General features: G+C 37.1%; 2 long non-coding RNA genes across 2 annotated transcripts; both read right to left on the reverse strand.

Annotated features, from left to right (window-relative positions):
- Positions 1-8,643: 8,643 nt before the first annotated feature.
- Positions 8,644-9,775, reverse strand: LOC133708436 (uncharacterized). The gene is made up of 2 exons (XR_009845836.1): positions 9,712-9,775; positions 8,644-8,911 (listed from the first exon to the last, which is right to left on the reverse strand). It is a non-coding gene; the product is annotated as an uncharacterized LOC133708436 (long non-coding RNA).
- A 358-nt stretch (positions 9,776-10,133) lies between these two features.
- On the reverse strand, positions 10,134-12,643 carry LOC133708264 (uncharacterized). The gene is made up of 4 exons (XR_009845696.1): positions 12,002-12,643; positions 11,770-11,866; positions 11,550-11,687; positions 10,134-10,658 (listed from the first exon to the last, which is right to left on the reverse strand). It is a non-coding gene; the product is annotated as an uncharacterized LOC133708264 (long non-coding RNA).
- Positions 12,644-14,778: the final 2,135 nt, after the last annotated feature.

Here is a 14,778-nt window from a genome sequence, read left to right on the forward strand (position 1 = left end):
ACTTGCTTTGACCAAGTCTTCTAGATGCCTTTGTTACTGCAGCAGTCTGGTAAGAAACTCGAGACTTTGTTTTGGATATGGATTGGAGAATGGATGGTGGCCGGAAGTGGTGGTCTCCGGTGATGGCAGAGGAAGAGAAGAAGAAGAGAGGTCAAGGGAGAGAGAGAGAGAGTATAAAAAAAGGGGAGAAAAATTAAAAAAATAGAGAAAAAAAAAAAATGAGGGGCATAATAGTCCTTTCGGATCATTTGGACGTGTTATATGAGAATTAGAGAGAATAATGACTATTCAGTTTAATTTAAAAGGCGAGGGACCAAACTGTTTTTCAGGGACAATTATGAGGAGTAACAAGTATTTAATCCAAAATGTAATAGTAAAAGCAATACAAGTTGATTTAACAACTTAATCTATGTAATGGATCAAGGCAGCTGTTATTTATACCCCATTCTAAATATACGAAAGCTAAACTACACTTTTACTGTTCATTTGAGAAAAGACAAAATGAATGAATAGTGGAAAGACGTTTTTACCCTTATGTGTTTAAAGAAATTGCCCCCTGCAGCTATCTAGGCCCTTTGGCGCCACGCAGTGCTGTCGTGTCTTTCGTTATTTACTCCACAGAAACAGACGGAGAGAGAAGATGAAAGAGTATTGAGAGAGAGAGAGAGATGGTGTCTGATTCCGGCTTCCCTGCTGCGCCCTTCCTTTCTCCTCCGCTTTATCAGCTGTGTTCCTCTGATTAGCTAGCCGCTGTTGTAACCGAGAATCTTTTTTTGGATTGGGTTGGGCTTGCGGTGCTTGATGGTGGTGAGTATCAGATTTCATTATGGTTTGTTGATTGTCCGATTGTTTGCTTAATGATTTGCATGTTCTTCTTTGGCTAGGATTGCGGCTGGATACCTGCATCTAAGGATTCTAGGCAACAGCAGCTCCGCAAGTTCGTTTCGTTGTTATGGGCAACATCAAAGACGGAGACTTTGCTTTCAGCTGGAAAGCAACCATTCTCATTAAGGTTTTTCTATCCTCACCATTTGGATTATTACTTCAATTCTTTTCGGTGAGACGTTTGATTTTGTTTTGGTTACTGAGAGAAATCAATGCTTTATTGCTTCCTGTGTTGACCTTCACAGTACTTCTATTATGGGAATCAACCCTGAAACCGACAATTTCTGTAGCCATGTTGTAAGAATCATCTGCCTCATAACTTTTATGAATAGTCAATAAAACGTATTAAGAAATTAATTTTGGGATTCCATAGAGAAAAATGACTATTTTCCTGTACAAGGTTCATTAGATGTTTCCAAGCAGGTATTAGCAGGCTCATATTATATTCACTTTCCGTTATAACGTATGAAGATTTTTCTTGCCTTAGTCTTTTTTTATATGTGAAACCCTACAGCTAAGGTTTTGTTTGTAATTCGTGTTGAGGGGTAAGTGATTTTAGGATCAAATTAATGATTGAACTTTGGGAAGAGTGAGAAAGGATAGAGCTTTATATAGAATGGTAGAACATAATCAAGGAACAAGTATAGATTCATGAGGCTAAGCTTGGCAATAGGGTTATTATGATTATTGAAAGCTCTTACCTTAGGGTTATTATTATTAATATTTCTATGACAATTGGACCGACTATCCAATTTAAAAATGAGTCTTTCTGGTCAGTTCATTGATTTTAAAATCTATCACACTTTTACATTCTCTCAAAACAATATCAGCAGAATGTAATGTTATGATAAATAGAATTACATTTCCCATGTTCTTATATGCAGTCATTTTATGGGGGCAGACCTCCAATCCCTTAAGTATGAAAGAGCTTCAGATTTGGAGCAGCAACTTAACTCTGAAGCACATAAGATCCAGAAAGGTACAAAAGTATGTTTAGATTGATTTTGTTATGCAGTTTTTGAATGCTTCCACATTGTTGTACGAAATGTTGATGTTTGCTGATTTCTTTCTGACAAATTCTTATGTGTAAATGTAGGGGACTAGAATAATGGGATTGGGTTTATGCTTTCAGCCAGGGTGAGAGCATTCTATCATGGATTGGAGATGATTATGTTGTTATAGATTATAAGACTGCTGCACATCTTGAGGTAATGCACTATTGATGTCATTATTATTAATATGAAGTTAAGCTAATGGGAGAGAAATTATTAGAGGCAGAGTATCTGCTGTGCGTCTTGGTAATTTATATCTGATGGTAAAGATTGAGAAGCAAATTCATATTGAAAGACGGTATTAGACAATCAATATTAGTCGGTGAATGCACACACACAAATAGGACTTATATCATGCTCATTAGTCAGAGCTCAGTCAATATATACCAACTTTTACATCAAAATCGGATAGTCGGTGTATGCACATACACACAAATAAGGGGAGCTGAGGTTTGACGTCAGGCTGATAGAATGGTGCAGCTTGGAAAAAATGGTTCACTCGCTGCAGCAAGGAGTTATGTAGAAAATAGGAAGAAAATCTTGGTTTCATTTAAATATGTATCTGCATTTTTGTTTTTGCTATTGTTTAATTTTTGTCATAAAAGGTTTGATCTTCTTCTTCCATATTGTAATTTTACATCAAAGATATTCCTCAAGCATGTTTGAATGGAAAATAATGAGTCCATGACTTCTTTTTCTTTTTGGTCACGAAATTTTCAGAATCATTTGATCAATTTGGATGAAAAGAAGTTTTGTATCAACCCCTAACAAAAATCGAAAGAGTTAACTTTCTATACTTACTGCTTTTACATACAAGTTGTATATTTCCTACCTGGTATTGTGGATTACATTCAAAATCAACTCTTTTGTTTTGATTCTGTATGTGTGTCAATGAAAAAGACTGATTTACATGTTTTAGTTCGAAAACAAAAAATGCAATGACATGGTCTCTACGTTTCCCTTCTTTGCTTAGTGAGCTTTTGTTTTTCCAGCTAAATTCCCTTCATAGTTGAGTGAACTTTTGTTTCGGTGATTTGTCTTTCCTGTCACTATGCCAAAAAATGCTTCAGACGACAGACCATATCTGTCGTCTGATGAAGTAAAAATCTGTTGTCTAAGTGGCTGCCGTCTCTTAGCCACTCAGACGACAGATATATATTCTCCGTCGTTGATAATGCACTCAGACGACAGATTCAGTTTAAGGTACTGTCGTCTGAAGTACCTAATATTGAAGAATCGGGGTCTTTCTGTCGTCTGAAACACCATACCACTACATATTTATGTTGTTTCTGTCGTCTGATTTAAAGTACAATGACAGTTATATGTCGACTGATTTCGTATGCAACAACATTTATATCGTAAGTTATGTTGTTTGAGATTTGTTTGGACTACAAATAATTGTGATTTTGTTGTCTGAGAGCTCTTTGAACTCCACTTTTCTGTTGTTTGAAGTAGGTAGAAATAACATATCAACCACCTACTTCTGTTGTCTGAGAGCTCTTTGAACTCTACTTTTATGTTGTTTGAAGTAGGTAGAAATAACATATCAACCACTTACGTCTGTTGTCTGAGAGCTCTTTGAACTCTACTTTTATGTTGTTTGAACTTGGTAGAAACAACAGATGATCATTTGTTTATGTTGTTTCTATTTTCTTGATACAACATAAATTGTGAAACCTGCATATATATATTTGTTGCCTTTCAACAATTTCAACATCATTCATCTACAATCATCAAAACCATAAAATTGGACTAAAATCAGCATTCAAAATGATGCCTATGTTTCATTGCATCAACATCATCCAAAATACAATTCATAGTTCCAACTCTAAACCTAGCCAACAGTTACATAATGATTGAGCCAATAGTTGAACTATTCAGACATTGTGGACAAGGCAAAACTTGAATCTTAGGAGATAGAAGATACTAGTTACGACTTTGACCAGACTAGACTTTAACAAGCTTCAAACCTTTATCTGCAGCGATCTTTCCTCCTATGTAGCCCTTACTCCACATAATACCTGCAACCAAAAGCAGAAGCAGAAGTGCTGCTGTTAATATTCCGATTGATGTTATGGCTTTCTTCTTTTTGCCATCATCTAAAGGAACTTCAAAGTCTGCAAAGATGTACATTAATTCCAATCAAATTAATCAAACAAAAAATAAGCTCAACTTAGCTGGAACAAACCCAATTTCAATTTGTTCTATCCCATAATCAAAATAGCTGGAACAAACAGAAAAAGAAACATGAACTCAAACAACCAACCAAAACAAATTTATTACTTCAACAGAGGTAGACCCAATATCTCCTCCTCAATCCTGTAATTCATAATCTCAACCTAAACTATCAATCTCTTCAATTACCCACTAAAAAAATATCCCAGAAATTAGAAAACCCACTTGACCAAATAAGCTTTCCTTACCATTGCCAGACAATTTGGTGTTCCAATCGTTTCCTTAATCGTATTCTTCATCTGCCTGAAACGAATCCGATGAGAAAGAGACTCACCTCTCTCTTACTTTTAGTCCAATTGCAAAATCAATCGAAGTTACACAAAATGCTATCCCATTGAATCAAGTCTTTTGCATTTTCACAACAGTATGATGAATGAGAATCTAAATGCATGCAGACATACCTTGATATCACCAGAACCAGGTTCAGAAAGAGATGGAGAGTTAGAGTCAGGGCCAGGGCTATCTTTGGAAGGTGCTTTTACCTGCCATTATCAAACAAAGTAAATCATCATCCATGGAAGCTGCTTGATAGTAATGTAGTAATTAATAGTGAAACTGCACATATATTTCATCTTCTTAAAGACAATGACACAAAACAGTAGAAGTCCAAAACTGGTCGGGAAGCAGGATCCAAAACAGTGAAACTGCACATATATTTTTCTGAATAACAGAAAGTCACCTTAAGTATCTCCACAGTTACTTTCATGACAAAAAATTGGATTTAATTTCCGTTGACTCCCATCCACATCAGTATAATTTATTAAGATACTTACAAATGGAATTTCTTCCTGTTTTTTGTCCAAAAGAACTTCACGTACTAGCATGTGTAAGGAATGAGAAGAGCTCTGAAAATTAGAAGACAAAACAATTAAACTCTATTATCTGATGAATGTAAAAGAAAATTTAAGAAACAAAAAATCTCACTAACTGCTTCATTGGGATCTTCACTGGAGAAACTATCTTGCGATCTTTCACTACATGATAAGGTCCTTGTAAAAGAACTCATGAATGGTTCAGAATTTTTTCGCAGAAAGGGTTTCCCAGAGATAGGTGGTTTCAAGTTTCCAACAAATCATGAAAAATGAACAATACACAATCCAGAATGCAGGAGACTAAAGAAATTTAAATCTAACATCAGAACACCCAAAATGGGGGCAGGTTGTTCAAACCCTACCTTAGCACATGATTTACAAAGGAATTGCCCTCCAGAAGTTGAAACCTTCATTTTCTTTGGCATTCTAAGATCCGAGCCGCAGCCTTCACAGACTCTTGCATCCTTCTTCTTTCGATAGATGTCCTGCTGGGAGATAAATAAAAAATTCAATGACCAATGAACCTTAAAAAGTAGATATATTTTTCATGATTATATAACAGAGAAAACCAATGTTGTTTGTACATGTAACTTTTGGATTCCTTGGCAAAAGGACCAGTTCCTCTACATTCTTAATAACAAAGCAAAGAATACGCAAAGGTCCATTAAACCCAGTTCTGCATTTCATTCAAATTCATTTTTTCGAGAATGTTTGTGCAACTCTGCTCATACTATGTCCTAGCAGTTACAAAACACTAAGATAAACAAAAAAGTGCTCTTAGGAGAACTTGCCTGGTCCACAAACTGATAGTCGAGATCATGATTTGAACCAGTAGCCTCTTGAACTCCTCTAAGTACGGATTCATCATACACTGGGTTCCAAGCTGCCATGTTTTTATCGTCCCACATTCCCACACAAGAAACACAAAAATCATTACATTAGACATTAAGTCATTAACTAATTGTCTAATTTAACTCATTATAATTTAACAGTTAACATTATATGATTATAGCACGGATTAGCACCTACTGCCTACTGCGGTACTGCCTACAACAGAAACATCCTGCAACAAATGACCAAATCAACAAGCCCACTGCCTACAACTGAAACATCCAGATTATCAATTTCCAAAACAAATGCATTATCAATTTCCACTTTTCCAGCAACAAGAAGAAGATTATCAATTTCGGATTTCCACCAACAAGAACAAGATTACAGGAAGTGAAGAAGATTATCAATTTCAGAATTTCCACTTTCCAGCAACAACTCAACAAGATGATTATCACTTTCCACTTTCCAGCAACAACTTAACTCAACAACAATTCCAGCAACAAGAACAATAAGATCATCAATTTCGGAATTTCCATTTTCCAGCAACAAGCCATCAACTCAACAAGAACAAACATTATCAATTTCCAGATTATGATTATCAATTCAAGGCTTCAAGCAAAGATTATCACTTACCGTGGAGAAGCAGAGGGGAGGAGCTGTGGAGAGGAGGGGGGAAGAAGCTTCCGGTTGAATCTGGTGGAGGAAGAGTCGACTCCAGTACGGAGGGGCGAAGAAGCTTCTAATCTGCTTAAGAGTACAGCCGCGCGCGCAGAGAGACAGACCTAGAGCGACGAAGAAGCTTCCGATCCGATGCTTCAGAGTTTCGATCTGCTTCAGAGTTCCAGAGTTCAGCCGCGCAGAGAGAAAGACCCAGAGCGACGAAGAAGCTTTTCCGATCCGATTTGCTTCAGAGTTCCGATCTTGTTCCGGACTTCCAAAGTTCAGCCGCGCAGAGAGAAATAGAGAGCGACAGAGAGATAGAGCGACAACAACGATGGAAAAGAAGGTCGAGCAAGAGAGAGAGGCTCACCAGTCACCAACGACTGAGCTGAGGAGAGACTGAGCTTTAGGACGGCGTTTTGGCCTTTAGGACGAAGTGACCCGATGAAGTGCAAATATGTCTGGAAAAAAAGAAGTGGGAAGTTTAACTTTTGACTAAAAAAATAGGCGGGGCAGCAGTATTTTGCTCTTGTTTTTTCAAGTCTGTCCTCATATGTTTTTTCATTTACTCAGACAACAGATTCTGTTGTCTGAATTTTCTAAATTATAACAAACTTAAAAAAGTTGAATTGGTGTTGATTTTGATACCATTTAGACGACATAAATAGTTAAATCTGTTGTCTGAAGACGTTCAAAAAAATCAGACAACAGAAAAAACGTCTTCTGTCGTCTGAGGGGTATGGTATGAAGCATTTTTTGACATAGTGTGTTGATTTTTTAAAAACCAATAACCATGTATTGAGAGACTGCAAGAAATAGTAACAGTAAGATTAGAATCTATAAAGGACAACATAGAATGACATAAACGACAAAAACAATACAGAGAGGGAAGTAAAAAGTAAACACTAACCTCAATTTGATTAACAATTAAGTTGAGAGATGTCAGCGCATCAAAAAAATTTATTGTTGACCATTTTCTATCATGAATTATAATCAAGTCTATTGAGAGTATGTTCATGGCAGTATCACAAATTATTTTTACCATGAAATCATGATTAGCTTGCTATTCTACGTATTTAAGAGTGAAGGCATACAAACGATCCCAGAGAACATGACTGAGGTAGTGGAAGACCATTTTATAAGCTACTACCTCATAATGTTGTGTGACTACCTCCACACAAGCTGCAGGAGAGTGCTCAAACTTCTTCCCCAATCCATTCAAAAAGTCTGTCCCAAATTTGTTTCTCCAAAACTTCTAACTCACTCCGGATTCCTTGCAATGTGTTTATGCGACAAAGCAACTGTGGTATTCCAACAGAATTATCCCCATTGACTCTTGCAACCTGAGATTTCCTCTTCTCAGAAGTTGGCGATTTTCTTTGTTTTTGCCAAAGCCTTGGAACTTTGATTCCATAGTGCATATGGTTAATGCAGGCATAGTGGGAACAAATGTATTACGTGATCCTGCATATCAGAGGAAAATACTGGTTAATGAACATACCTGAATTGATATACAAAGGATCCCGAGTGCTACAAGATCTTTAGCAACATCTTTAGCAATCTACTTTATTTAGATTGTTGCCATTTCCATAGCATTTTTGATTTGGGAGCACATGCATTATGTGTTTAGCAAGATTATTTTTCTGTTGGTCTTAATTTATTTGCTTTGATGTTTTTGACAACAGTGATTACACACTATGCCAAAAACATTATCAGACGACAGATGGAAACCGTTGTGGGATATGGAGAGCCACCGTTGTAGACCGAGCCGCTGTCTGATGAAAATTCAGACAACGGTGAAACACAGTTGTCTGAGAAACATACAGACAACGTGTATGTGTTAAACGTGTTGTGTGATACTCGACAGATGGCTCGGCAGGTGCCATGCGCAGCTGCGGTGCTATCTTCAGACAACAGAACTTGTTTAAGTCCGTTGTTTGTTAAGCTTTTCAGACAACGGAGCTCTAGTGTTTTCTGTTGTGTGAGAGTTAATTAGAAGACTTTACTTTTTCAAAGAACCATTGTCTGATGTATGAGAAATCTGTTGTATGATCAATTAAACATCTATTTACCTAATGAACAATAGTGATCAAATGGAAATAAAATTTGATGCAAACCATCAAATGAACTAGCAGTACTTTAACGCATACTTTAAACTTCAAAATACATTGGATCCACCAAGATATATACATTCGTATTAGTCATTGTTCCACAAAGTCATGAATCAGTGACAATTTATTGTCTTACATTGCATCAGAGACAAAAACATAAGTGTGCTAGAAATGGATACAGTGATTATTGGACTATTTATGATTGCTTGCCCACTTCACCCACTACTAATGCTTGCTCCTGCTGCCCCTCTTTTCTTTCTTCTACTTCTGCCACCACTGATGTAATATGCCTGCTCCTGCTGCTCCTCTCTTCTTTCTTCTACTTCTGCCACCACTGATGTAATGTTACTTAACAAGCCAAGGGAAGGAAACCTTTAAAAAATTGACTTGAGAGAATAAATTGACTTCTTTGCAATTGAATAATCTACAACCACAAACAAAAAACAACAACTTATTTCAAGAGGCAGCATGCAATATTCCCACATCAAAAGCCACACTACACATGAGTTGCTACAAGCAAGAAGTTGCAGAAAAAGAAAAAAGAAAAAGACTTGCATCTACATCTCTTAATGCAAGCCCCACTTTGGAAGGCAGGTGATCTTTCAAAACACAAACTGTGAGAGAATCAGTTCAGTAGCTTTAACATTTGAATATTCACATTGCTGCACAATATTCCTGAAACAATAATTTAAAGAGGCTAAGAGTACATGACTACAATATTTGCAAAATAGTATGAAAGAAATTACAAGCTAATAACCAATGTAGAATATATTAGACTTCAAACTCTGAACAGACATATCAAGAAGGACGCAAGTACGCAACCAAACTCAGGAAATTTAAAAAGAGAAGTGAATCTCACGTGAACTAGAAGAGGAATAAAAATTTCTGTAAAATTCAGTTAGAAACTTGTTTACTAGAATAAGTTACGTAAACTGGGTTACATATAGCATCCAAAGTTTCCCATATGCTAGTAATAAGTCAGTAAAAAGAGGGGTAAAAAGTTCGTCAGGCTTAACCTGAAATGACAGAAATGCAAAGTCTTAAATTCGTTTGGGTAAAAACTACTCATCACATGATGATAAACATCTATATTTCAAACATAACTTTATGTGTATTAATAGTAACCTCTGCAAATGTTCCACCAGCATGACTTCAAGAAGATCAACACATGCCATGCAGTCCTCAGTCAACAATTTTGAAGCCTGTGGTGTAAATGTTGCTGCTGGTGCTGGAAGAAGAAGAGGTGGAAGAAGAAGAGAGAAAATAAAAAAATTTGGCAGCTCTGAGTTTGATGGCAGCTCTGAGTTTGGCCTCTGAGTTTGGCATATCATATAACAAAACTCTTTTAAAAAAAGACATAAGAAAGAAGAAGCGGGGAAGGTTGCAGAGGAGATGGAGGGAGGTTTCTGGATAAGAGATCCCCACAGACCTATGGCCATATTTATTCTTCGGCAATATGCCCCTTGATATATAAGCTTGGTACATGTATCACAGGATGAGAGCAAGTAAGCAGTGACGTCCTAGGACAAAAGGTTTATGGAAAAGTTTGGACAAAAACTAACATACACCCTAACAACTTCCTGTTTTCATAGATATGGGTTGTTCATCTCTATGACTAAAGTCAGGTAGCTCAATAAACATTCCACAAATGCTAAAAATTAAAAAGTAAGTAAGTGTCCAACCAATCTATTATTTGTAGTTATAAATTCATAATATGGGTTAATCAAGAGCTGTGGATCATGACAGTCAAAGTTTCTATTAGAATCAGCATCCATATTGAGTCGTACATTAAACATAACAGATAAAGGGATTTAACCAAATTCCAACTTCTTCTTTATCTAAATAAAATTATCATTGTTGCCATCGAAGATTGAAGAACCAAAATCTGGAGGAAATGCTAATTGCTTATAATTGAGAATCACTAGGATTTGTAACTATAAATAGACATGAGAGAGAGTTCATTATTAAAGGAATAAGAATGGTACCCTTCCAATATCCACCATCAGTGCCCATCCTGGCTCCCTGAAGACTTGATTCCAATGCTAATAGATTTCCCCAAAGTATTTTCTCTCCTATTGAACAAGGACACAGAATATAATCAGGACCATGAAAGATATATACAACTAAATGCAAAGAGTATTATTACTAATACCCTCATCATGTCTCAATAGGTAATGCATTAGAACTTGTATCTAGGCTTTCAAGTTTCAAATCCAATAGCAAAAAGGAGAAAACAGGAAGCAGATTATTTAACTAGATCACACAGAGCTTTCAATTTCATTAAGTGAGACTACTAAAACATGACCATTATTCCCAATTTCATTTCATTTAGTCTTCATTACAAAAAATCCCTCATAATCAAGCATATGACCAAGTCAAAATCGTTATCCAGCAAAATACTCAAACCTATTCCTTCCTTTCAATATTATCAATTCCCAGTTGCAAACCAAACCAATCAAAACAGGGTCAAAAAGTCAAGACCTCCATAAAAAATTGACAAAAACAAACAAATAATTCCACAATATAACCAAATTTCACATACATCGTCAATAAAGATTCTCACGCTAACACCATACCGCCAGATCCGTAATCACATCCAAAAATTAAATACCATAATAATGCAGAACGCTAGAAGAGAAAACACTGTTTGGATTCCCAGAAAAATTCCAAAATGCAGCAAAAGAAAAAATAGGTGGGTCAAACTAACGAAAGGTGCAAGCTTAACTCCAATATATACCAATTCAGCCAATTTCAATTCTTTCTTCACCAATATATACCGAGCTTCCCCTCTCATACTATTCACTAGCTTCTCCAAACGTTCCAACTCCCCACATTCATTCCGGGGAACATATAGGAAAATAAAACGTGAAAATTCAGAACTAAGGCCAAATGGTTTCAGAGAACTATAAACGCAAAAAGATAACTCTCAATTGCTTAAACTAAGAAGCTCAAAAGACCTTTACCTCTCTCTGGTTTTGCTTTCGCTTTTCGTTTTGCTTCTCTTAGATTTCACTCTAGATTTGGGGATCAAATGGCGCTTTAGTTGTGCCCCATCTTTGATTCCGAGTTCGGTCAGCATTCAATCTTTTCCATCAGGTGACCTGCAGTTGACAAAAAAAAAAAAAAACAGTAAAATTTAAGAAAGATCATGGCAGATGTATCAAGTACGAGTCTGGACCAAACCTAAATCACATTGCTCAAGCATATACAGAACACCCATCAAAAATGCCTCTCTTCCCTCTGCTGGTAAAGCTTGTGTTTATACATAAGCCTCTGAAACCTTCACCAAAATTACCCAAACAAAAAATTACACCAATCGAAATCAACGCTTAAAAACCATAACAAAATTACACCAATCGAAATCAACGCTTAAAAACCATAACCCCTAAGTGAAGAACAAGCAATTCCAACTTACAGAGTATGAGCATAGGTGGTGAGGCCGGAGAGGCAGAGGAAGAGCCTATCGCTGACTCTGTAAATCTTCGAATTAAGGGACACAGTCAGAGCATTTGGCCTTCTTCTCTCCTTCAGCACCGCCGAACTCATCACTACCGCTTCTTCTTCCTAGTCTCGACTAGTGTGAATAGAATCGAAAGTCCGGAAATTTCGGAGCCGGCAACGTCTATTCAGGGTGCAACTGAGCCGTCATCATCGTGGTTGTGTTAGGTTAATCGACAAAGCTGGAAGCAGCGAACATAAGCCGGTTGATCTCCATCGGAGGCGGCTAAAGGTGGAGAGGGAGCTCGAGTTTGTCGTCGAAAGGATTCAGAGCTTCATCAATTTCTTCAACTTTGTTGGGGTCTAGGTTTCTTCGGCTCTCTCGGAGCTTCAGATTCCGCCGGAGAATGGAGGAGGAAGGATTGTGATGGTGAAGAGGAGGAGGAGCGAGTTTGGGGAGGAGGAGGTCGATGGGTTAAGAATGAAAATTAGGGTTTGAGCACGCTTTCTCTCGGGATCGGGTCTAATTGTTTTTCGGAGTGTGAAAGTTTCGTTCCCCGCTCTTATCGAATCTTCTTGCTTGAGCGCCACCGTCTTGGATGCACCAGCGACTAACTCGTGAGATCTATTAGTGGTTTCGAAGACCCAGCCTTCACATTCCTTGATGAGCTTCTTTTTCCCAGTATGCAGAATCAGCAGATCGAAGAACCTCCTAATTTTTTTAGTATGAAGAACCCTAATCTCAAGTCGAGATAGCAAAGAGAGGAGAATTACACGCCTCTTCAAATTCGAAAATCGGAAATCGAAGAAAAGAGGGGTTAGGGTTTGCGACTCAAAGAACCGCAGAGAGGGGAGTGAAATCAGAGAGAGAGGAAGTGTGGAAGTTTCTTTTGCTGAAATATATGTATCTAGAAGAAGATGGGTTTCAAGAAGAAGATGGGTTTGATTCTTTTAAGAGAAGAAGACGGGTTCCGCTTTCAGAAGCTAGAAGAACATGGGTTTTACGGCTTTTCGCAAAGACTAGCTAAGTGGGAGACAGTGTGGGAGACATAAATGAATTTTGGTTTGTATAATCAAGTCAGACAACACATAAATGAATTTTGGTTGTCTGATGGTCTATACTTGAAACTTAGGGACGACCTAACAAGCAAATCTCCCGCCTAGTGCGAATCACATACAAACGCACTTCTCCCGCCTAGGATTGCCATCTCGCATTCACACAACAAAAATAGGTCATTATGTTGTAGGAGCTTACATTCATGTACAAGCATTTCACCCAAAAATTAGTCTTTTTGGGGCTAATCACTCTCATTTTGGAGTACATCTGATTTTCTTCCAAACTTGCACAACGGAAACAAAAAAATGTGTTGTATGTTATTTTGCAACTTACTCTCATACAACATATACAACAATACTGTTGTGCAAGGTGAGTCAAAATTTCGACCAAAATTTGAGCAAGGTGAGGGGGAATTTTTTTTTTACATTCAGACAACAGACAAATCCTTAAAACTGTTGTACAATAATCTTGGACCCAAAAAAATTGATGTACGACCTCCTTATACAACGCCAATCTCATTAAACCTGTTGTGTGAAGCAGTTTCAGTTATCACACAACGGAAATTTTTTTTTCGTTGTCTAAAAAGTGTAGTGTGATGCAGTTTTTAGCATAGTGACAGCAGGCTAATATGCGAATAATATAGGTCACCTTCGCTTGAATTATTTCGATGCTTGACTCTCACGGTTTGTGTGGTTGTGTATATCAGAGAATGACGAAGTTAAGGAAGCTGAACCGAACTGCGGCTCATCGCAAATCTATGCTGAGGACGATGGTATCGCAATTCGTGAAGCACGGGTGCATTGAAACCACTGTTGCCAAGGCAAAAGAGGTTCGACATCAGGCTAATAGAGTGGGGCAGCGTGGAAAAGATGGTTCACTCGCTGCAGCGAGGAGTTATGTAGAAAATAGGAAGAAACTCTTGGTTTCATTTAAATATGTATCTACATTTTTGTTTGTGCTATTGTTTAATGTTTGTCATAGAAGGTTTGATCTTCTTCTTCCATACCGTAATTTTACATCAATGATAGTCCTCGAGCATGTTTGAATGGAAAATAATGAGTCCATGACTTTTTTTTTCTTTTTGGTTACGAAATTTTCAAAATCATTTGATCAGTTTGGATGAAGAGAAGTTTGGTGTCAAAGTTTGATTCATAGAATTGACTCCATAAGCAAGCAGCTGTTCTAATAAACTCCTAACAAAAATCCAAAGAGGTAACTTTTTATACTTATAGCTTTTACATACAAGTTGTATATTTCCTATCTGGTTTTGTGGATTTACATTGAAAATCAACTCTTTTGTTTTGATTCTGTATGTGTGTCAATCGAAAACAAAAAATGCAATCACATAGTTTCTACGTTTCCCTTCATTGCTTAGTGAACTTCGTTTTTCCAGCTAATTTGTAGTTAAACCTCAGCTCCAAATCAGTATGAAAAGTGCTCCTGAGATTGTACCACCAATAGTGGATTACATATCTTTAATATATCTATTTAGAACTAAAATAATGCCTTCTCTTCTTCGTTTTGCACAGGCTGATGTTGATGGGAATGGATTTCTGGATTATGGAGAGTTTGCATCAGTCACAATTCACTTGCAAAAGTGGAGAATGATGAACATCTCATTACAGCATTTATATTTTTTAACAAGGATTGAAGTGTATTAATAACAAAAAGACCCGCAGCAAAGCGCGGGCTATTCT

This window comes from Rosa rugosa, chromosome 5, assembly GCF_958449725.1.
Source record: "Rosa rugosa chromosome 5, drRosRugo1.1, whole genome shotgun sequence".
Classification (NCBI taxonomy): Eukaryota; Viridiplantae; Streptophyta; class Magnoliopsida; order Rosales; family Rosaceae; genus Rosa; species Rosa rugosa.